The sequence below is a fragment of the Trichomycterus rosablanca genome, chromosome 14 (genome assembly GCF_030014385.1).
Source record: "Trichomycterus rosablanca isolate fTriRos1 chromosome 14, fTriRos1.hap1, whole genome shotgun sequence".
NCBI lineage: Eukaryota > Metazoa > Chordata > Actinopteri > Siluriformes > Trichomycteridae > Trichomycterus > Trichomycterus rosablanca.
The window spans coordinates 30,676,044-30,702,484 of NC_086001.1; positions in this window are offsets into that span (position 1 = coordinate 30,676,044).

The window sequence follows — 26,441 nt, forward strand, 5'->3', positions numbered from 1 at the left end:
CTACTGTCAGATCACTCAGAGCAGCCTAAGAACATTACCCTAAAAGTTAATGAACTCATGTCTTCTAAAAGAGACAGTACACTGTTAATAACAATTTTAAAATACATGAGGTCCAGTTACAAAATAGTATATACAGTTCTAGTGTTTACAGTTTTTCTCGATTGTTTACACACAAATTCTGGTACTTGAGACACAATGACCACAACATGTAACTCATGCACCAACCCCCTAAACCAGTTCTGCTAAACTACAAGCACAATTCCTGTTTTACACTCAAATTGCAGTTCTAAAACACGCTTTTTTCAAAACACTACACACAATTTTCTGCATTTGGCACAATTTTCATGAAGAAAATCTCTTGTTTTCACAAGGAACACACTGTTATTCAAAACTCTAAAGTTAAATGCTCTACTATGCACACTGACTAATCACATGGGCAAACACCTGTCACACAGGTTAACAATCAGAAATCAGAGCTTTAGTATGAAAGGGCAACAGGTGAGCTCTTCTGTTTTGGAGCAATGGATGCCAACATTGGAAACAGAGGCAGAGCCAGAGGAGTAAAAGTAAGAGGAGGAGGACGGGGAGGACCAGGAAGGCCAGGGACCGTAATCACTGATGAGATCCGAGCCACTTTGGTTGACCAAGTGGTCAACCATGGTCTAACAATGAGGGAGGCTGGGCAAAGAGTACAGCCAAATTTGAGCAGGTACACTGTAGCATCCATCATCCGGACTTTCCGAGTGAGAATAGGTAAGAAATCTACTCTCACTACAAAACTGCAGTACTGCATATCAATACAGAGAGTACAGTAGTACAGTATTGCCTGTGGACTGTTCTGTAGGACTGTAAAAATAAAGTATGTTTCAATTATTTGGGAATAATACAGTATTTTACTATTTGTATTGCAGAACTGAAAGATTACCAACACAAGGTGGACGGGAACGTCTTCTGTCTCCTGAACAGGAAACTGAAATCATGAATATGGTCCTAGAAAATAACGCCATAACATTATGGCAAATACAAAGAAAAATAATAGAAAACAATGAGATATTTCAAAACGCTGGACTGTGTCTTTTTTTTTTTTTTACTGTAACTGTATACAGTAAATTCTTCTGTTGTTTTGTATGTAGACCACTGTATGTGCAACTTTGTGTTGGTTGGGATGTACACTGTGTACATTGTGTTTGTGGGAAAAATAAAATACATTCATTACCGTGTATTTGTGAGTTATGAGTATAAAAACAATATTCCAAAATATTTTACAACACACTTATGTATGTACTGTCTGTAGTAAGTGTAACACTGAACAAAAAAGGCCTAAGTCATTATGATGAATGGAGAAGAAGTGTTTTCCATTCATCATAGTGTTTTACATTGAGCACATCAGTGTTTACCTGGTTCTTTTAAATGTCTATTCATATGATGGCTTGTGTGTGTCATCTGAAAACAAAATACCATTTTGAGAAGAGATAACATTGTTTTGAATGTAAAGTTTCATTTTGCAGGAGAATTGAGGGGTTTTGCTCATTGTGTGTGTGTTTTTTGATTTGTGTGTAGAGTTTTGAGAGTATGAGGCATGCTTTCAGAAAATGTGTGTAAACAATCGAGAAAAACTGTAATGGTGATGGTTTTGGGGCTACACCTACATATAAGGTTAAACGTTTATTATAGTTACAGTTCTAGTGTTTTATGGTGATGGTTTTGGGGCGACACCTACATATAAGGTTAAACGTTTATTATAGTTACAGTTCTACAGTTCTAGTGTAATGTGGTGATGGTTTTGGGGCTACACCTACATATGAGGTTAAACGTTTATTATAGTTACAGTTCTACAGTTCTAGTGTTTTGTGGTGATGGTTTTGGGGCGACACCTACATATAAGGTTAAACGTTTATTATAGTTACAGTTCTACAGTTCTAGTGTTTTATGGTGATGGTTTTGGGGCGACACCTACATATAAGGTTAAACGTTTACTATAGTTACAGTTCTACAGTTCTAGTGTTTGATGGTGATGGTTTTGGGGCGACACCTACATATAAGGTTAAACGTTTATTATAGTTACAGTTCTACAGTTCTAGTGTTTTATGGTGATGGTTTTGGGGCAACACCTACATATAAGGTTAAACGTTTACTATAGTTACAGTTCTACAGTTCTAGTGTTTTATGGTGATGGTTTTGGGGCGACACCTACATATAAGGTTAAACGTTTATTATAGTTACAGTTCTACAGTTCTAGTCTTTGATGGTGATGGTTTTGGGGCTACACCTACATATGAGGTTAACCGTTTATTATAGTTACAGTTCTAGTGTTTTATAATGATGGTTTTGGGGCGACACCTACATATAAGGTTAAACGTTTATTATAGTTACAGTTCTACAGTTCTAGTCTTTGATGGTGATGGTTTTGGGGCTACACCTACATATGAGGTTAACCATTTATTATAGTTACAGTTCTAGTGTTTTATAATGATGGTTTTGGGGCGACACCTACATATAAGGTTAAACGTTTATTATAGTTACAGTTCTAGTGTTTTATGGTGATGGTTTTGGGGCGACACCTACATATAAGGTTAAACGTTTATTATAGTTACAGTTCTAGTGTTTTATGGTGATGGTTTTGGGGCGACACCTACATATAAGGTTAAACGTTTATTATAGTTACAGTTCTACAGTTGTAGTGTTTTGTGGTGATGGTTTTGGGGCGACACCTACATATAAGGTTAAACGTTTATTATAGTTACAGTTCTACAGTTCTAGTGTAATGTGGTGATGGTTTTGGGGCTACACCTACATATGAGGTTAAACGTTTATTATAGTTACAGTTCTACAGTTCTAGTGTTTTATGGTGATGGTTTTGGGGCTACACCTACATATAAGGTTAAACGTTTATTATAGTTACAGTTCTACAGTTGTAGTGTTTTGTGGTGATGGTTTTGGGGCGACACCTACATATAAGGTTAAACGTTTATTATAGTTACAGTTCTACAGTTGTAGTGTTTTGTGGTGATGGTTTTGGGGCGACACCTACATATAAGGTTAAACGTTTATTATAGTTACAGTTCTACAGTTCTAGTGTTTTATGGTGATGGTTTTGGGGCGACACCTACATATAAGGTTAAACGTTTATTATAGTTACAGTTCTACAGTTGTAGTGTTTTGTGGTGATGGTTTTGGGGCGACACCTACATATAAGGTTAAACGTTTATTATAGTTACAGTTCTACAGTTCTAGTGTTTTATGGTGATGGTTTTGGGGCGACACCTACATATAAGGTTAAACGTTTATTATAGTTACAGTTCTAGTGTTTTATGGTGATGGTTTTGGGGCGACACCTACATATAAGGTTAAACGTTTACTATAGTTACAGTTCTACAGTTCTAGTGTTTGATGGTGATGGTTTTGGGGCGACACCTACATATAAGGTTAAACGTTTACTATAGTTACAGTTCTACAGTTCTAGTGTTTGATGGTGATGGTTTTGGGGCGACACCTACATATAAGGTTAAACGTTTATTATAGTTACAGTTCTACAGTTCTAGTGTTTTATGGTGATGGTTTTGGGGCAACACCTACATATAAGGTTAAACGTTTACTATAGTTACAGTTCTACAGTTCTAGTGTTTTATGGTGATGGTTTTGGGGCGACACCTACATATAAGGTTAAACGTTTATTATAGTTACAGTTCTACAGTTCTAGTCTTTGATGGTGATGGTTTTGGGGCTACACCTACATATGAGGTTAACCGTTTATTATAGTTACAGTTCTAGTGTTTTATGGTGATGGTTTTGGGGCGACACCTACATATAAGGTTAAACGTTTATTATAGTTACAGTTCTAGTGGTTTATGGTGATGGTTTTGGGGCTACACCTACATATAAGGTTAAACGTTTATTATAGTTACAGTTCTACAGTTCTAGTGTTTTATGGTGATGGTTTTGGGGCTACACCTACATATAAGGTTAAACGTTTACTATAGTTACAGTTCTAGTGTTTTATGGTGATGGTTTTGGGGAGACAACTACATATAAGGTTAAACGTTTATTATAGTTACAGTTTTACAGTTCTAGTGTTTTACGGTGATGGTTTTGGGGCGCCACCTACATATAAGGTTAAACGTTTATTATAGTTACAGTTTTACAGTTCTAGTGTTTTATGGTGATGGTTTTGGGGCGACACCTACATATAAGGTTAAACGTTTATTATAGTTACAGTTCTACAGTTCTAGTGTTTGATGGTGATGGTTTTGGGGCGACACCTACATATAAGGTTAAACGTTTATTATAGTTACAGTTCTACAGTTCTAGTCTTTGATGGTGATGGTTTTGGGGCTACACCTACATATGAGGTTAACCGTTTATTATAGTTACAGTTCTAGTGTTTTATGGTGATGGTTTTGTGGCGACACCTACATATAAGGTTAAACGTTTATTATAGTTACAGTTCTAGTGTTTTATGGTGATGGTTTTGGGGCTACACCTACATATAAGGTTAAACGTTTATTATAGTTACAGTTCTACAGTTCTAGTGTTTTATGGTGATGGTTTTGGAGCTACACCTACATATAAGGTTAAACGTTTATTATAGTTACAGTTCTACAGTTCTAGTGTTTTATGGTGATGGTTTTGGGGCGACACCTACATATAAGGTTAAACGTTTATTATAGTTACAGTTCTACAGTTCTAGTGTTTGATGGTGATGGTTTTGGGGCGACACCTACATATAAGGTTAAACGTTTACTATAGTTACAGTTCTACAGTTCTAGTGTTTGATGGTGATTGTTTTGGGGAGACAACTACATATAAGGTTAAACGTTTATTATAGTTACAGTTTTACAGTTCTAGTGTTTTACGGTGATGGTTTTGGGGCGACACCTACATATAAGGTTAAACGTTTATTATAGTTACAGTTCTACAGTTCTGGTGTTTTATGGTGATGGTTTTGGGGCGACACCTACATATAAGGTTAAACGTTTATTATAGTTATAGTTCTACAGTTCTGGTGTTTTATGGTGATGGTTTTGGGGCGACACCTACATATAAGGTTAAACGTTTATTATAGTTACAGTTCTACAGTTCTAGAGTTTGATGGTGATGGTTTTGGGGCGACACCTACATATAAGGTTAAACGTTTATTATACAGTAGTTACAGTTCTACAGTTCTAGTGTTTTATGGTGATGGTTTTGGGGCGACACCTACATATAAGGTTAATTGTTTATTGTAGTTACAGTTCTACAGTTCTAGTGTTTGATGGTGATGGTTTTGGGGCGACACCTACATATAAGTTTAAACGTTTATTATAGTTACAGTTCTACAGTTCTAGAGTTTTATGGTGATGGTTTTGGGGCGACACCTACAAATAAGGTTAAACGTTTACTATAGTTACAGTTCTAGTGTTTTTTGGTGATGGTTTTGGGGCGACACCTACATATAAGGTTAAACGTTTATTATAGTTACAGTTCTACAGTTCTAGTGTTTTATGGTGATGGTTTTGGGGCGACGCCTACATATAAGGTTAAACGTTTATTATAGTTACAGTTCTAGTGTTTTGTGGTGATGGTTTTGGGGCGACACCTACATATAAGGTTAAACGTTTATTATAGTTACAGTTTTACAGTTCTAGTGTTTTATGGTGATGGTTTTGGGGCGACACCTACATATAAGGTTAAACGTTTATTATAGTTACAGTTCTACAGTTCTAGTGTTTGATGGTGATGGTTTTGGGGCGACACCTACATTAAAGGTTAAACGTTTATTATAGTTACAGTTCTACAGTTCTAGTCTTTGATGGTGATGGTTTTGGGGCTACACCTACATATGAGGTTAACCGTTTATTATAGTTACAGTTCTAGTGTTTTATGGTGATGGTTTTGTGGCGACACCTACATATAAGGTTAAACGTTTATTATAGTTACAGTTCTAGTGTTTTATGGTGATGGTTTTGGGGCTACACCTACATATAAGGTTAAACGTTTATTATAGTTACAGTTCTACAGTTCTAGTGTTTTATGGTGATGGTTTTGGGGCTACACCTACATATAAGGTTAAACGTTTATTATAGTTACAGTTCTACAGTTCTAGTGTTTTATGGTGATGGTTTTGGGGCGACACCTACATATAAGGTTAAACGTTTATTATAGTTACAGTTCTACAGTTCTAGTGTTTGATGGTGATGGTTTTGGGGCGACACCTACATATAAGGTTAAACGTTTACTATAGTTACAGTTCTACAGTTCTAGTGTTTGATGGTGATTGTTTTGGGGAGACAACTACATATAAGGTTAAACGTTTATTATAGTTACAGTTTTACAGTTCTAGTGTTTTACGGTGATGGTTTTGGGGCGACACCTACATATAAGGTTAAACGTTTATTATAGTTACAGTTCTACAGTTCTGGTGTTTTATGGTGATGGTTTTGGGGCGACACCTACATATAAGGTTAAACGTTTATTATAGTTACAGTTCTACAGTTCTAGAGTTTGATGGTGATGGTTTTGGGGCGACACCTACATATAAGGTTAAACGTTTATTATACAGTAGTTACAGTTCTACAGTTCTAGTGTTTTATGGTGATGGTTTTGGGGCGACACCTACATATAAGGTTAATTGTTTATTGTAGTTACAGTTCTACAGTTCTAGTGTTTGATGGTGATGGTTTTGGGGCGACACCTACATATAAGTTTAAACGTTTATTATAGTTACAGTTCTACAGTTCTAGAGTTTTATGGTGATGGTTTTGGGGCGACACCTACAAATAAGGTTAAACGTTTACTATAGTTACAGTTCTAGTGTTTTTTGGTGATGGTTTTGGGGCGACACCTACATGTAAGGTTAAACGTTTATTATAGTTACAGTTCTACAGTTCTAGTGTTTTGTGGTGATGGTTTTGGGGCTACACCTACATATAAGGTTGAACGTTTATTATACAGTAGTTACAGTTCTACAGTTCTAGTGTTTTATGGTGATGGTTTTGGGGCGACACCTACATATAAGGTTAATTGTTTATTGTAGTTACAGTTCTACAGTTCTAGTGTTTGATGGTGATGGTTTTGGGGCGACACCTACATATAAGTTTAAACGTTTATTATAGTTACAGTTCTACAGTTCTAGAGTTTTATGGTGATGGTTTTGGGGCGACACCTACAAATAAGGTTAAACGTTTATTATAGTTACAGTTCTAGTGTTTTATGGTGATGGTTTTGGGGCGACACCTACATATAAGGTTAAACGTTTATTATAGTTACAGTTCTAGTGTTTTATGGTGATGGTTTTGGGGCGACACCTACATATAAGGTTAAACGTTTATTATAGTTACAGTTCTACAGTTGTAGTGTTTTGTGGTGATGGTTTTGGGGCGACACCTACATATAAGGTTAAACGTTTATTATAGTTACAGTTCTACAGTTCTGGTGTAATGTGGTGATGGTTTTGGGGCTACACCTACATATGAGGTTAAACGTTTATTATAGTTACAGTTCTACAGTTCTAGTGTTTTATGGTGATGGTTTTGGGGCTACACCTACATATAAGGTTAAACGTTTATTATAGTTACAGTTCTACAGTTGTAGTGTTTTGTGGTGATGGTTTTGGGGCGACACCTACATATAAGGTTAAACGTTTATTATAGTTACAGTTCTACAGTTGTAGTGTTTTGTGGTGATGGTTTTGGGGCGACACCTACATATAAGGTTAAACGTTTATTATAGTTACAGTTCTACAGTTCTAGTGTTTCATGGTGATGGTTTTAGGGCGACACCTACATATAAGGTTAAACGTTTACTATAGTTACAGTTCTACAGTTCTAGTGTTTGATGGTGATGGTTTTGGGGCGACACCTACATATAAGGTTAAACGTTTACTATAGTTACAGTTCTACAGTTCTAGTGTTTGATGGTGATGGTTTTGGGGCGACACCTACATATAAGGTTAAACGTTTATTATAGTTACAGTTCTACAGTTCTAGTGTTTTATGGTGATGGTTTTGGGGCAACACCTACATATAAGGTTAAACGTTTACTATAGTTACAGTTCTACAGTTCTAGTGTTTTATGGTGATGGTTTTGGGGCGACACCTACATATAAGGTTAAACGTTTATTATAGTTACAGTTCTACAGTTCTAGTCTTTGATGGTGATGGTTTTGGGGCTACACCTACATATGAGGTTAACCGTTTATTATAGTTACAGTTCTAGTGTTTTATGGTGATGGTTTTGGGGCGACACCTACATATAAGGTTAAACGTTTATTATAGTTACAGTTCTAGTGGTTTATGGTGATGGTTTTGGGGCTACACCTACATATAAGGTTAAACGTTTATTATAGTTACAGTTCTACAGTTCTAGTGTTTTATGGTGATGGTTTTGGGGCTACACCTACATATAAGGTTAAACGTTTACTATAGTTACAGTTCTACAGTTCTAGTGTTTTATGGTGATGGTTTTGGGGCGACACCTACATATAAGGTTAAACGTTTATTATAGTTACAGTTCTAGTGGTTTATGGTGATGGTTTTGGGGCTACACCTACATATAAGGTTAAACGTTTATTATAGTTACAGTTTTACAGTTCTAGTGTTTTACGGTGATGGTTTTGGGGCGCCACCTACATATAAGGTTAAACGTTTATTATAGTTACAGTTTTACAGTTCTAGTGTTTTATGGTGATGGTTTTGGGGCGACACCTACATATAAGGTTAAACGTTTATTATAGTTACAGTTCTACAGTTCTAGTGTTTGATGGTGATGGTTTTGGGGCGACACCTACATATAAGGTTAAACGTTTATTATAGTTACAGTTCTACAGTTCTAGTCTTTGATGGTGATGGTTTTGGGGCTACACCTACATATGAGGTTAACCGTTTATTATAGTTACAGTTCTAGTGTTTTATGGTGATGGTTTTGTGGCGACACCTACATATAAGGTTAAACGTTTATTATTGTTACAGTTCTACAGTTCTAGTGTTTTATGGTGATGGTTTTGGGGCTACACCTACATATAAGGTTAAACGTTTATTATAGTTACAGTTCTACAGTTCTAGTGTTTTATGGTGATGGTTTTGGGGCGACACCTACATATAAGGTTAAACGTTTATTATAGTTACAGTTCTACAGTTTTAGTGTTTGATGGTGATGGTTTTGGGGCGACACCTACATATAAGGTTAAACGTTTATTATAGTTACAGTTCTACAGTTCTAGTGTTTTATGGTGATGGTTTTGGGGCAACACCTACATATAAGGTTAAACGTTTATTATAGTTACAGTTCTACAGTTTTAGTGTTTGATGGTGATGGTTTTGGGGCGACACCTACATATAAGGTTAAACGTTTATTATAGGTACAGTTCTACATTTCTAGTGTTTTATGGTGATGGTTTTGGGGCTACACCTACATATAAGGTTAAATGTTTATTATAGTTACAGTTCTACAGTTGTAGTGTTTTGTGGTGATGGTTTTGGGGCGACACCTACATATAAGGTTAAACGTTTATTATAGTTACAGTTCTACAGTTCTAGTGTTTTATGGTGATGGTTTTGGGGCGACACCTACATATAAGGTTAAACGTTTACTATAGTTACAGTTCTACAGTTCTAGTGTTTGATGGTGATGGTTTTGGGGCGACACCTACATATAAGGTTAAACGTTTACTATAGTTACAGTTCTACAGTTCTAGTGTTTGATGGTGATGGTTTTGGGGCGACACCTACATATAAGGTTAAACGTTTATTATAGTTACAGTTCTACAGTTCTAGTGTTTTATGGTGATGGTTTTGGGGCAACACCTACATATAAGGTTAAACGTTTACTATAGTTACAGTTCTACAGTTCTAGTGTTTTATGGTGATGGTTTTGGGGCGACACCTACATATAAGGTTAAACGTTTATTATAGTTACAGTTCTACAGTTCTAGTCTTTGATGGTGATGGTTTTGGGGCTACACCTACATATGAGGTTAACCGTTTATTATAGTTACAGTTCTAGTGTTTTATGGTGATGGTTTTGGGGCGACACCTACATATAAGGTTAAACGTTTATTATAGTTACAGTTCTAGTGGTTTATGGTGATGGTTTTGGGGCTACACCTACATATAAGGTTAAACGTTTATTATAGTTACAGTTCTACAGTTCTAGTGTTTTATGGTGATGGTTTTGGGGCTACACCTACATATAAGGTTAAACGTTTACTATAGTTACAGTTCTACAGTTCTAGTGTTTTATGGTGATGGTTTTGGGGAGAAAACTACATATAAGGTTAAACGTTTATTATAGTTACAGTTTTACAGTTCTAGTGTTTTACGGTGATGGTTTTGGGGCGCCACCTACATATAAGGTTAAACGTTTATTATAGTTACAGTTTTACAGTTCTAGTGTTTTATGGTGATGGTTTTGGGGCGACACCTACATATAAGGTTAAACGTTTATTATAGTTACAGTTCTACAGTTCTAGTCTTTGATGGTGATGGTTTTGGGGCTACACCTACATATGAGGTTAACCGTTTATTATAGTTACAGTTCTAGTGTTTTATGGTGATGGTTTTGTGGCGACACCTACATATAAGGTTAAACGTTTATTATAGTTACAGTTCTAGTGTTTTATGGTGATGGTTTTGGGGCTACACCTACATATAAGGTTAAACGTTTATTATAGTTACAGTTCTACAGTTCTAGTGTTTTATGGTGATGGTTTTGGGGCTACACCTACATATAAGGTTAAACGTTTATTATAGTTACAGTTCTACAGTTCTAGTGTTTTATGGTGATGGTTTTGGGGCGACACCTACATATAAGGTTAAACGTTTATTATAGTTACAGTTCTACAGTTTTAGTGTTTGATGGTGATGGTTTTGGGGCGACACCTACATATAAGGTTAAACGTTTACTATAGTTACAGTTCTACAGTTCTACAGTTCTAGTGTTTGATGGTGATTGTTTTGGGGAGACAACTACATATAAGGTTAAACGTTTATTATAGTTACAGTTTTACAGTTCTAGTGTTTTACGGTGATGGTTTTGGGGCGACACCTACATATAAGGTTAAACGTTTATTATAGTTACAGTTCTACAGTTCTGGTGTTTTATGGTGATGGTTTTGGGGCGACACCTACATATAAGGTTAAACGTTTATTATAGTTACAGTTCTACAGTTCTGGTGTTTTATGGTGATGGTTTTGGGGCGACACCTACATATAAGGTTAAACGTTTATTATAGTTACAGTTCTACAGTTCTAGAGTTTGATGGTGATGGTTTTGGGGCGACACCTACATATAAGGTTAAACGTTTATTATAATAATAATACATTTTATTTATATAGCGCTTTTCAAGATACTCAAAGACGCTTTACATAAGACAAATAATCAAAACAAATTCGTACATACACCATACAAATCATAGTACAAAATCAAAATAGTACATCAACATCAAGAATAATTAAGATAAAAACAAAGAGAGCAGCATAAGACAGTTCATTAAAAATTAGCTAAATTATGAGAGAGAACAACAAATATAGAACAATTTCTTAAAATTAGACAGAAACAGGACAGATTTACATGCAATCAGGAAACTGAAAACTTTACAAGTTTTAGGATCTAGGACTTCACATTTCTGTCGTGATCTAAGTATAAAAACTATTAAAAAGAATAGCAAAAATAAAAGCATTTATTTTGTGTTGTTACAAGTTAAATGCCACTCTGAATAGATGAGTTTTGAGAAGTGACTTGAATTTGGACAGGTCAGGACAATCTCGTAGGTGTTTGGGGAGAGCATTCCATAAAGATGGAGCAGCTATGGAAAAGGCCCTGTCACCCCAGGTCCGGTGCTTGGTCCTAGAGGGTATGGACAGTAGGTTAGCCTCAGAAGAGCGAAGGCTACGGGAGGGAATGTGCTGATGGAGCAGGTCGGTGAGGTAGGATGGGGCCTGATTATGGAGAGCTTTGTGAGTGAATAGAAGAATTTTGAATTGAATGCGTTGAGCAACGGGAAGCCAATGAAGTTTTTGTAGAACAGGTGTAATATGATCACGGGAGCGAGTATGAGTAAGGAGGCGAGCAGCTGAATTCTGGATATACTGAAGTTTTTTTAGGATTTTGTTAGATGTACCATAAAGGATGCTATTGCAATAATCAATTCTGGATGTAATAAAAGCATGAATCAAGGTTTCGGCGGCAGAAAAGGAGAGTGATGGACGTAGACGTGCTATGTTTTTTAGATGAAAGAAAGCAGTTTTGGTGATGTGATTTACATGGCGGTCAAAAGAGAGGTTGCTATCAAAAATTACACCAAGATTTCGGATGTTAGAAGACGGAGACAAAGTGTCATTATCAATGGTAATTTGAAAATTTTTTGTGGTTTTTGCCAGGGATGTAGGACCTACGATGATCATATCTGATTTTTCACAGTTTAATTTGAGGAAATTAGCTTTCATCCACAATTTCATTTCAGTGATGCAATTTGTCAGAGTGGAGTGAAGTTCAGTATTAATGGATTTGGAGGAGATGTAAAGCTGAATATCATCAGCATAGCAGTGGAAATGTAAACCATGCCGACGTATGATGTCACCAAGGGGGAGCATATAAAGAATAAACAAAAGGGGACCTAACACTGAGCCTTGGGGAACGCCTTGGGACAGTGGAGCAATGGCAGAACTACAATTGTTGATATTAACAAACTGTTGTCTGTTTACGAGATATGACCTTAACCACAAAAGGGCAGTACCAGTGATGTTGACAGAGGATTCAAGGCGGGACAGAAGAATGGAGTGATTAATGGTGTCAAAAGCTGCAGTAAGATCAAGGAGGACGAGAATATTAATTTGTCCAGAGTCTGAGGAAAGAAGAAGGTCATTTGTGACTTTGAGGAGGGCTGACTCAGTGCTGTGCTGGGGGCGGAAACCAGACTGAAATGATTCAAATAGATTATTGGAATTTAGGTGATCTTTGAGCTGTGAGGCAACAACACGTTCCAGTATTTTCGACAGAAATGGAAGATTGGAAATGGGCCGAAAGTTACTCATAATGTTAGAGTCAAGTCCAGGTTTTTTAAGTATGGGAGTAACAGCAGCCAATTTGAGTGATTGAGGGACTGAGCCAGAACTAAGAGAGGAATTGATTATCTCTGTGATAAGTGATGAGATAACTGGAAAACAACCCTTAACAAGTTTTGATGGAGCAGGATCCAAAACACAAGTGGAGCTTCGCATCCCTGTTAAGATCTCAGATAGGTCCAAAAGAGACACAGGTGAGAACTGAGACAGAGGCTGGGTAATAAATTGAGATGAGATAGGCGGAGAAACAGAGATGACAGGGGAAACTGTCAGAAAATTGTGGATATTCTCAACTTTTGTTTGAAAAAATGAGAGGTAAGAGTTACACTTGTCAACTGTAAAGGAATTGGTAGTATTGTCAACTGGTTTGAGAAGTTTATTTATTGTGGAAAAGAGAGTCTTAGGATTTGTTGATCCAGCATGTATGAGTTCGGAATAGTAAGTGGATCGGGCTGCCGTAAGAGCGTCTTTGTAATGTTGAAGATAATCAGAATAAATCTGATAATGTACTGTTAGACCGGTTTTCTTATAAAGTCTTTCAAGCTGGCGTTTACGGGATTTCATTTGGTGAAGCTCAATTGTGTACCATGGTGCGGAATGACTAAATGAAACAAATTATAATTATACAGTAGTTACAGTTCTACAGTTCTAGTGTTTTATGGTGATGGTTTTGGGGCGACACCTACATATAAGGTTAATTGTTTATTGTAGTTACAGTTCTACAGTTCTAGTGTTTGATGGTGATGGTTTTGGGGCGACACCTACATATAAGTTTAAACGTTTATTATAGTTACAGTTCTACAGTTCTAGAGTTTTATGGTGATGGTTTTGGGGCGACACCTACAAATAAGGTTAAACGTTTACGATAGTTACAGTTCTAGTGTTTTTTGATGATGGTTTTGGGGCGACACCTACATATAAGGTTAAACGTTTATTATAGTTACAGTTCTACAGTTCTAGTGTTTTATGGTGATGGTTTTGGGGCGACGCCTACATATAAGGTTAAACGTTTATTATAGTTACAGTTCTAGTGTTTTGTGGTGATGGTTTTGGGGCGACACCTACATATAAGGTTAAACGTTTATTATAGTTACAGTTTTACAGTTCTAGTGTTTTATGGTGATGGTTTTGGGGCGACATGTCACGCGTGCTGCTCACTCTACTGACTCATCTATCACAACGAACTCTAACTCCCAGAATGCATCTACCAATCCCGTGACTTCGTCAGCCAATCCTAAAGTGATTACCAGATCCGACTCACCTGTATTCTAGGTTTACTTCCGGTATAAATACCAGTCTGTTTGTAGTATGTGTTGCGAAGTATTGCCTCTGTTTTCAACAAGCGTACCGAGCGTTCTTTTGATTGTTTATATCGTGTATTGACCCGTTTCTTGTATTTCCACTCCGGCTTTTGGATTTCCCTCTTGTACCGTGTTTGTCTGGCTATTGCTCTTGGTTATCGATCTCTCTTCTGGCTTACGACTTCTCTTTTGGACTGTGTTTTGGACTTGATGCCTCGGTTTAGTGTTTACATGGTTTTGACCCACGCATGGTTTATGACTATTGTTTTTGGATTAGCGATTCCCATTAAAGCTTCTATTTATTTTTACCGCGAGCGTCTCGACTCAATCTGTAGCGTTACAGAATACTTCGCCACCATGGAGACGGCGGATTTGGAAGCTTTAAAATCAGCCGTTAGCAAGCAAAGTAATACTCTTCAACAACATCAACAGCTGTTTGAGGGTTTTAATCAGTCTGTCTGCACTATGGCTCAACAACAAGGTGAGCAACAGAGACAAATGGCCGAACTTATTGAAGGTATGAAACTTTTATCGGCTCAACTTCAATCTTTGGGTCCCTCGGCCGCGGTTATACCAACTCCTATCTCTGCTGTTCCTGTCTGCCATAGTGAACCTGTATTTCCAGTTAGTATGCCCGATAAATTTGATGGGTCTCCTGATTTATGTAAAGGTTTCTTGTTGCAATGTTCAATTTATTTTAGTAATTCTTTACCTAGTTCGGACAAGTCACGTATTGCTTTTGTGGTATCTCGAATGACCGGTAAAGCTCTAGATTGGGCTACAGCAGTTTGGTCTCAGTTTCAGACCTATACTTATGAACAGTTTATTAATGAGCTGCGCACGGTGTTCGATCATCCTCATGAGGGCAAGTCCAGTGGAGAATTTTTGAGCAAAATTCAGCAGGGCAATCAATCAGTAACTGAATATGCTCTTGATTTTCGTACCTTAGCTGCTAGTAGTGGGTGGAATGAGCCGGCATTGTTGACAGCGTTCAGAAATGGTCTTAATTCTGACGTACTAACTGAGTTAGCATGCAAGGACGATGATTTGTCTTTGGACGCTTTAATTAAGCTTGCTATACGGTTGGATCAGTTGTTACGTGAACGAAAAACTAAAAAACCAGCTCCAGTGTCTCGTCAAACCTTTCAAAGAGACTTTTCAACAAATCAGTCCTCCCGCACTGCTGGTGGATTCTACCGAGAGGACAGCGGTACTGAACCTATGCAGTGTGATTCGTCTCGTCTGTCACAAGAAGAAAGACATCGTAGACTACATGGTGGTCTATGCCTGTACTGTGGTAATGCTGGCCATCTTCTCCGGGATTGTTCATCCCGGCCACGTAAACATCAGGCTACTACCCTTGGAAAGCGCGTGGAGCAGGCTTCACGCGCTAATGTGGTGAGTATTCCAACTATGGGATTGGTTTCACGGTCCTTTTTGTTACCAGTTATCCTGTACTGCCGCCAGTCTGTTTTTGTCTTTTCAGCCTTAATTGATTCTGGAGCTGAGGGAAACTTCCTCCACAAGAATTTGGTGGATCAACTTAACGTCTCTGTTCGACCATTAAAGTCTCCTCTAAAGGTGTCTGCTCTGGATGGAGGTCCCGTTGGGGTAGGAACTATTTCATTTGTGACTGAGCCTATTAAAATGGCTACCAGTGCCCTCCACGAAGAACTCCTCAGCTTTCTGGTTCTGGACTCGTCTGAATTCTCGGTCATTTTGGGACTGCCTTGGTTAGAGAAACATGACCCACGTATCTCTTGGCCTGAACAGGAGTTGTTATCTTGGTCCCCGTTTTGTATGAAAAACTGTTTAAGATCTGCTGTTAGATCAGTTAGATCCACCTCTCTTGAAAGCCCGAAGAACTCAGTTGAAGTAGAAATACCTCGTGACTATCTTGACCTCCAGGAAGTGTTCAGCAAAAAGAGAGCTACTCAACTACCTCCTCATCGTTCCTATGATTGTGCTATCGAAATTACCGATGGAGCTACCCTTCCTAAATCCAGGGTTTACCCTCTCACTCAGGCTGAGGAGAAGACTATGGAGGAATATATTGAAGAAGCTTTAACTCATGGTTTCATACGTTCATCTACTTCTCCTGCTGCTTCCGGTTTCTTTTTTGTAAAAAAAAAGGACGGAGGTCTTCGTCCTTGCATAGACTATCGGGCCCTGAATCTTGTTACCAAAAGATACGCGTACCCCCTTCCGTTAATTCCTGTAGCTTTAGAACAATTGCGTGGGTCCACTATCTTCACTAAATTAGACCTTAGAAGTGCGTATAATCTTATTCGTATCAAAGAAGGAGATGAATGGAAAACGGCATTTATGACCACTAGGGGGCACTATGAATATACTGTGATGCCTTTTGGACTTACTAACGCCCCCTCTGTTTTCCAAGCTTTCATTAATGATGTTCTCAGAGATATGATCGGTCAATTTGTCATTGCTTATATCGATGATATTCTAATTTATTCTGATAATCTACAGAATCATGTTCGTCATGTCCGTCAGGTTCTCACTAGACTGCTTGAACATCAACTATTCATCAAAAGGGAGAAATGTGAGTTTCACTTAACTTCCACATCATTTCTAGGCTACATTATAAGTCCTTTTGGTATTACTATGGATGACCACAAGGTGGAAGCTGTGATGAGTTGGCCCACTCCTAAATCTGTTAAAGATCTTCAAAGGTTCCTGGGGTTTGCTAATTTTTACCGTCGCTTCATACGTAATTTTAGTAGTATAGCAGCTCCGCTTACAGCACTTCTAAAAGGAGCCGCTAAAACCCTTGTATGGACTACTCAGGCAGCCCAAGCATTCCAAAATCTCAAAGACTCTTTCACATCAGCCCCAATCCTCAAACACCCGGATCCCAGTCAACCTTTTGTGGTCGAGGTCGATGCTTCAGAGACCGGCGTAGGAGCTATATTGTCTCAGAGACAGGGTATTCCTCAGAAGCTATATCCCATCGCTTTCTACTCACACAAGCTTACTCCCACAGAACGTAATTATGGTATTGGGGACAGGGAACTTCTTGCTATAAAACTGGCTCTTGAAGAATGGAGACATTGGTTAGAGGGAGCTAATCACCCATTTCTCGTTTTGACTGATCATAAGAATCTTGAATATTTGCAGTCAGCCAAACGCTTGAACCCCCGTCAGGCAAGATGGTCTCTCTTTTTCTCACGATTTCAATTTTCAGTCTCTTACAGGCCAGGACCTCGTAACGGTAAAGCCGATGCTCTATCACGCCTGCATTATGACGATATTTCGCAGAGCATCTCTTCTGAGACCATTCTTCAACCTGGGGTGGTATTGTCCTCCATTAGGTGGGAGGTTGATGATGAGATTGTGACAGCTCTGAGAGAGGTGGAAGTTCCTGTTCAGTGTCCCCCAGGTAAAATCTACGTTCCAGCATTATTTCGAGATCGTCTTATCACCTGGGCTCATTCTTCCATATCCTCTGGTCACCCTGGTGAGACACGCACTCTTCAACTCCTAAGTAATCGTTACTGGTGGGAGAGTATGTCTAGTGACATCCATAGATTTGTATCCTCTTGTTCTATCTGTTCTCAGTGCAAAACACCTAAAACTTTACCTGCTGGTAAATTAGTACCCCTGCCCGTTCCTGCACGACCTTGGTCTCACATAGCTATTGATTTCATTACTGATCTCCCCATTTCTCAAACACATACTTCTATACTTACGATAATTGATAGATTTTCACGGGGCGTTAGGTTCATACCATTTTCGTCATTGCCCACAGCTTTTCACACAGCTGAAACCCTGTTTAACTTAGTATTTCGGTTCTTTGGTATACCTGAAGAAATCTTGTCGGATAGAGGCCCCCAGTTCATATCACAAGTCTGGTCTGCTTTCTTTGAACATCTAGGAGTATCAGTTAGTCTAACTTCAGGGTATCATCCTGAATCCAATGGTCAATGTGAGCGGATGAACCAAGAATTAGGTAAATTTCTAAGACTTTATTGTTTTGAAAACCAGAAAGACTGGTCCCGTTATCTTCCTTGGGCAGAAATAGCACAAAACTCTCTAACCAGCTCGGTCACAGGAATGACACCATTTCAGTGTATTTTGGGTTATCAACCTCCACTCATGCCTTGGTCTGGAGCTCAATCAGATGTACCTGCTGTCAACGAATGGATGAGGCGCAGTGAAGAAGTGTGGGAATTTGCACATCAACGCATAGAAGCGGTCCTACATCGGCAAAAGACTAAGGCGGATCGTCATCGTGGTGAAAACCTCTTGTTTGCCCCTGGAGACAGGGTATGGCTGTCAACTCGAGACTTTCGACACACAGAGGGGAGTAAAAAGTTATTTCCTAAATATGTTGGTCCTTATAAGGTCCTTAAACAGATCAATGAGGTTACTTATAAGTTGGATTTACCTAACCAGTCTCGTATGTCTAACTCCTTTCATGTTTCTCTATTGAAACCTGTGGTCTCAGGTCCTTTGGACGAGGTCACGCCTGGTGAGACCCCCTTACCTCCGGTGACGGTCGATGGGACGCCCGTCTATGCTGTTCGTCGGTTGCTGGACTCTAGGAGACGTGGGGGCGGTCTGCATTACCTGGTCGACTGGGAGGGGTATGGTCCGGAGGAGCGCAGCTGGGTTCCTGCTTCTGATGTTCTAGATCCTGGTCTTTTAGCCGATTTCCATCAGCAGCATCCAGAAAAGCCTGCACCTCGTCCCAGGGGCCGTCCCAAGAGACAGAGTTCTGTCCAGCACTTGAGCAACGAAAGCAGGGCATCGAGAGACATTGCTGGAGGCCTGGTTTGTGGTCGTCGCGGGCATCCTCGTTCCTTGGCCTGCCCGGACTCTTCAGGAGGGGGTACTGTCACGCGTGCTGCTCACTCTACTGACTCATCTATCACAACGAACTCTAACTCCCAGAATGCATCTACCAATCCCGTGACTTCGTCAGCCAATCCTAAAGTGATTACCAGATCCGACTCACCTGTATTCTAGGTTTACTTCCGGTATAAATACCAGTCTGTTTGTAGTATGTGTTGCGAAGTATTGCCTCTGTTTTCAACAAGCGTACCGAGCGTTCTTTTGATTGTTTATATCGTGTATTGACCCGTTTCTTGTATTTCCACTCCGGCTTTTGGATTTCCCTCTTGTACCGTGTTTGTCTGGCTATTGCTCTTGGTTATCGATCTCTCTTCTGGCTTACGACTTCTCTTTTGGACTGTGTTTTGAACTTGATGCCTCGGTTTAGTGTTTACATGGTTTTGACCCACGCATGGTTTATGACTATTGTTTTTGGATTAGCGATTCCCATTAAAGCTTCTATTTATTTTTACCGCGAGCGTCTCGACTCAATCTGTAGCGTTACATAACTATAATAAACATTTAACTTTATATGTAGGTGTAGCCCCAAAACCATCACCATAAAACACTAGAACTGTAGAACTGTAACTATAATAAACATTTAACTTCATATGTAGGTGTAGCCCCAAAACCATCACCATAAAACACTAGAACTGTAGAACTGTAACTATAATAAACGTTTAACCCTATATGTAGGTGTCGCCCCAAAACCATCACCATAAAACACTAGAACTGTAGAACTGTAGCTATAATAAACGTTTAACCTTATATGTAGGTGTAGCCTCAAAACCATCATCATAAAACACTAGAACTGTAACTATAATAAATGTTTAACTTTATATGTAGGTGTAGCCTCAAAACCATCACCATAAAACACTAGAACTGTAGAACTGTAACTATAATAAACGTTTAACCTTATATGTAGGTGTAGCCTCAAAACCATCATCATAAAACACTAGAACTGTAACTATAATAAATGTTTAACTTTATATGTAGGTGTAGCCTCAAAACCATCACCATAAAACACTAGAACTGTAGAACTGTAACTATAATAAACGTTTAACCTTATATGTAGGTGTAGCCTCAAAACCATCACCATAAAACACTAGAACTGTAGAACTGTAACTATAATAAACGTTTAACCTTATATGTAGGTGTAGCCTCAAAACCATCACCATAAAACACTAGAACTGTTGTACTGTAACTATAATAAACGTTTAACCTTATATGTAGGTGTAGCCCCAAAACCATCACCATAAAACACTAGAAATGTAGAACTGTACCTATAATAAACGTTTAACCTTATATGTAGGTGTCGCCCCAAAACCATCACCATAAAACACTAGAACTGTAGAACTGTAACTATAATAAATGTTTAACCTTATATGTAGGTGTAGCCCCAAAACCATCACCATAAAACACTAGAACTGTAGAACTGTAACTATAATAAATGTTTAACTTTATATGTAGGTGTAGCCTCAAAACCATCACCATAAAACACTAGAACTGTAGAACTGTAACTATAATAAACGTTTAACCTTATATGTAGGTGTAGCCTCAAAACCATCACCATAAAACACTAGAACTGTACAACTGTAACTATAATAAACATTTAACCTTATATGTAGGTGTAGCCCCAAAACCATCACCATAAAACACTAGAAATGTAGAACTGTACCTATAATAAACGTTTAACCTTATATGTAGGTGTCGCCCCTAAACCATCACCATAAAACACTAGAAATGTAGAACTGTAACTATAATAAATGTTTAACCTTATATGTAGGTGTAGCCTCAAAACCATCACCGTAAAACACTAGAACTGTAGAACTGTAACTATAATAAACGTTTAACCTTATATGTAGGTGTAGCCTCAAAACCATCACCATAAAACACTAGAAATGTAGAACTGTAACTATAATAAATGTTTAACCTTATATGTAGGTGTAGCCTCAAAACCATCACCATAAAACACTAGAACTGTAGAACTGTAACTATAATAAACGTTTAACCTTATATGTAGGTGTAGCCTCAAAACCATCACCATAAAACACTAGAAATGTAGAACTGTAACTATAATAAATGTTTAACCTTATATGTAGGTGTAGCCTCAAAACCATCACCATAAAACACTAGAACTGTAGAACTGTAACTATAATAAACGTTTAACCTTATATGTAGGTGTAGCCTCAAAACCATCACCATAAAACACTAGAACTGTAGAACTGTAACTATAATAAACGTTTAACCTTATATGTAGGTGTCGCCCCAAAACCATCACCCTAAAACACTAGAAATGTAGAACTGTACCTATAATAAACGTTTAACCTTATATGTAGGTGTCGCCCCTAAACCATCACCATAAAACACTAGAACTGTAGAACTGTAACTATAATAAATGTTTAACCTTATATGTAGGTGTAGCCTCAAAACCATCACCATAAAACACTAGAACTGTAGAACTGTAACTATAATAAATGTTTAACCTTATATGTAGGTGTAGCCTCAAAACCATCACCATAAAACACTAGAACTGTAGAACTGTAACTATAATAAATGTTTAACCTTATATGTAGGTGTAGCCTCAAAACCATCACCATAAAACATTAGAACTGTAGAACTGTAACTATAATAAACGTTTAACCTTATATGTAGGTGTAGCCTCAAAACCATTACCTTAAGACACTAGAACTGTGGAACTGTAACTATAATAAACGTTTAACCTTATATGTAGGTGTAGCCTCAAAACCATCACCATAGAACACTAGAACTGTAGAACTGTAACCATAATAAACGTTTAACCTTATATGTAGGTGTCGCCCCAAAACCATCACCAAAAAACAATAGAACTGTAGAACTGTAACTATAATAAACGTTTAACCTTATATGTAGGTGTCGCCCCAAAACCATCACCATAAAACACTAGAACTGTAACTATAGTAAACATTTAACCTTATATGCAGGTGTCGCCCCAAAACCATCACCATAAAACACTAGAACTGTAGAACTGTAACTATAATAAATGTTTAACCTTATATGTAGGTGTCGCCCCAAAACCATCACCATAAAACAATAGAACTGTAACTATAATAAACGTTTAACCTTATATGTAGGTGTCGCCCCAAAACCATCACCATAAAACACTAGAACTGTAGAACTCTAACTATAATAAACGTTTAACCTTATATGTAGGTGTCGCCCCAAAACCATCACCATAAAACAATAGAACTGTAACTATAATAAACGTTTAACCTTATATGCAGGTGTCGTCCCAAAACCATCACCATGAAAAACTAGAACTGTAGAACTCTAACTATAATAAACGTTTAACCTTATATGTAGGTGTCGCCCCAAAACCATCACCAAAAAACAATAGAACTGTAGAACTGTAACTATAATAAACGTTTAACCTTATATGTAGGTGTCGCCCCAAAACCATCACCATAAAACACTAGAACTGTAACTATAGTAAACATTTAACCTTATATGCAGGTGTCGCCCCAAAACCATCACCATAAAACACTAGAACTGTAGAACTGTAACTATAATAAATGTTTAACCTTATATGTAGGTGTCGCCCCAAAACCATCACCATAAAACAATAGAACTGTAACTATAATAAACGTTTAACCTTATATGTAGGTGTCGCCCCAAAACCATCACCATAAAACACTAGAACTGTAGAACTCTAACTATAATAAACGTTTAACCTTATATGTAGGTGTCGCCCCAAAACCATCACCATAAAACAATAGAACTGTAACTATAATAAACGTTTAACCTTTTATGCAGGTGTCGTCCCAAAACCATCACCATGAAAAACTAGAACTGTAGAACTCTAACTATAATAAACGTTTAACCTTATATGTAGGTGTCGCCCCAAAACCATCACCATAAAACAATAGAACTGTAACTATAATAAACGTTTAACCTTATATGTAGGTGTTGCCCCAAAACCATCACCATAAAACACTAGAACTGTAGAACTGTAACTATAATATACACTTAACCTTATATGTAGGTGTCGCCCCAAAACCATCACCATAAAACACTAGAACTGTAGAACTGTAACTATAATAAACGTTTAACCTTATATGTAGGTGTCGCCCCAAAACCATCACCATAAAACACTAGAACTGTAACTATAGTAAACGTTTAACCTTATATGCAGGTGTCGCCCCAAAACCATCACCATAACACACTAGAACTGTAGAACTGTAACTATAATAAATGTTTAACCTTATATGTAGGTGTCGCCCCAAAACCATCACCATAAAACAATAGAACTGTAACTATAATAAACGTTTAACCTTATATGCAGGTGTCGTCCCAAAACCATCACCATGAAAAACTAGAACTGTAGAACTCTAACTATAATAAACGTTTAACCTTATATGTAGGTGTCGCCCCAAAACCATCACCATAAAACAATAGAACTGTAACTATAATAAACGTTTAACCTTATATGTAGGTGTTGCCCCAAAACCATCACCATAAAACACTAGAACTGTAGAACTGTAACTATAATATACACTTAACCTTATATGTAGGTGTCGCCCCAAAACCATCACCATAAAACACTAGAACTGTAGAACTGTAACTATAATAAACGTTTAACCTTATATGTAGGTGTCGCCCCAAAACCATCACCATAAAACACTAGAACTGTAGAACTGTAACTATAATAAACGTTTAACCTTATATGTAAGTGTCGCCCCAAAACCATCACCATAAAACACTAGAACTGTAGAACTGTACCTATAATAAACGTTTAACCTTATATGTAGGTGTCGCCCCAAAACCATCACCATAAAACACTAGAACTGTAGAACTGTAACTATAATAAACGCTTAACCTTATATGTAGGTGTAGCCTCAAAACCATCACCATAAAACACTAGAACTGTAGAACTGTAACTATAATAAACGTTTAACCGTATATGTAGGTGTAGCTCCAAATCCATCACCATAAAACACTAGAACTGTAACTATAATAAACGTTTAACCTTATATGTACAGTAGGTGTAGCCAAAAACCATCACCATAAAACACTAGAACTGTAGAACTGTAACTATAATAAACATTTAACTTTATATGTAGGTGTAGCCCCAAAACCATCACCATAAAACACTAGAACTGTAGAACTGTAACTATAATAAACATTTAACTTTATATGTAGGTGTAGCCCCAAAACCATCACCATAAAACACTAGAACTGTAGAACTGTAACTATAATAAATGTTTAACCTTATATGTAGGTTTAGCCCCAAAACCATCACCATCAAACACTAGAACTGTAGAACTGTTAACTATAATAAACGTTTAACCTTATATGTAGGTGTCGCCCCAAAACCATCACCATAAAACACTAGAACTGTAACTATAGTAAACATTTAACCTTATATGCAGGTGTCGCCCCAAAACCATCACCATAAAACACTAGAACTGTAGAACTGTAACTATAATAAATGTTTAACCTTATATGTAGGTGTCGCCCCAAAACCATCACCATAAAACAATAGAACTGTAACTATAATAAACGTTTAACCTTATATGTAGGTGTCGCCCCAAAACCATCACCATAAAACACTAGAACTGTAGAACTCTAACTATAATAAACGTTTAACCTTATATGTAGGTGTCGCCCCAAAACCATCACCATAAAACAATAGAACTGTAACTATAATAAACGTTTAACCTTATATGCAGGTGTCGTCCCAAAACCATCACCATGAAAAACTAGAACTGTAGAACTCTAACTATAATAAACGTTTAACCTTATATGTAGGTGTCGCCCCAAAACCATCACCAAAAAACAATAGAACTGTAGAACTGTAACTATAATAAACGTTTAACCTTATATGTAGGTGTCGCCCCAAAACCATCACCATAAAACACTAGAACTGTAACTATAGTAAACATTTAACCTTATATGCAGGTGTCGCCCCAAAACCATCACCATAAAACACTAGAACTGTAGAACTGTAACTATAATAAATGTTTAACCTTATATGTAGGTGTCGCCCCAAAACCATCACCATAAAACAATAGAACTGTAACTATAATAAACGTTTAACCTTATATGTAGGTGTCGCCCCAAAACCATCACCATAAAACACTAGAACTGTAGAACTCTAACTATAATAAACGTTTAACCTTATATGTAGGTGTCGCCCCAAAACCATCACCATAAAACAATAGAACTGTAACTATAATAAACGTTTAACCTTTTATGCAGGTGTCGTCCCAAAACCATCACCATGAAAAACTAGAACTGTAGAACTCTAACTATAATAAACGTTTAACCTTATATGTAGGTGTCGCCCCAAAACCATCACCATAAAACAATAGAACTGTAACTATAATAAACGTTTAACCTTATATGTAGGTGTTGCCCCAAAACCATCACCATAAAACACTAGAACTGTAGAACTGTAACTATAATATACACTTAACCTTATATGTAGGTGTCGCCCCAAAACCATCACCATAAAACACTAGAACTGTAGAACTGTAACTATAATAAACGTTTAACCTTATATGTAGGTGTCGCCCCAAAACCATCACCATAAAACACTAGAACTGTAACTATAGTAAACGTTTAACCTTATATGCAGGTGTCGCCCCAAAACCATCACCATAACACACTAGAACTGTAGAACTGTAACTATAATAAATGTTTAACCTTATATGTAGGTGTCGCCCCAAAACCATCACCATAAAACAATAGAACTGTAACTATAATAAACGTTTAACCTTATATGCAGGTGTCGTCCCAAAACCATCACCATGAAAAACTAGAACTGTAGAACTCTAACTATAATAAACGTTTAACCTTATATGTAGGTGTCGCCCCAAAACCATCACCATAAAACAATAGAACTGTAACTATAATAAACGTTTAACCTTATATGTAGGTGTTGCCCCAAAACCATCACCATAAAACACTAGAACTGTAGAACTGTAACTATAATATACACTTAACCTTATATGTAGGTGTCGCCCCAAAACCATCACCATAAAACACTAGAACTGTAGAACTGTAACTATAATAAACGTTTAACCTTATATGTAGGTGTCGCCCCAAAACCATCACCATAAAACACTAGAACTGTAGAACTGTAACTATAATAAACGTTTAACCTTATATGTAAGTGTCGCCCCAAAACCATCACCATAAAACACTAGAACTGTAGAACTGTACCTATAATAAACGTTTAACCTTATATGTAGGTGTCGCCCCAAAACCATCA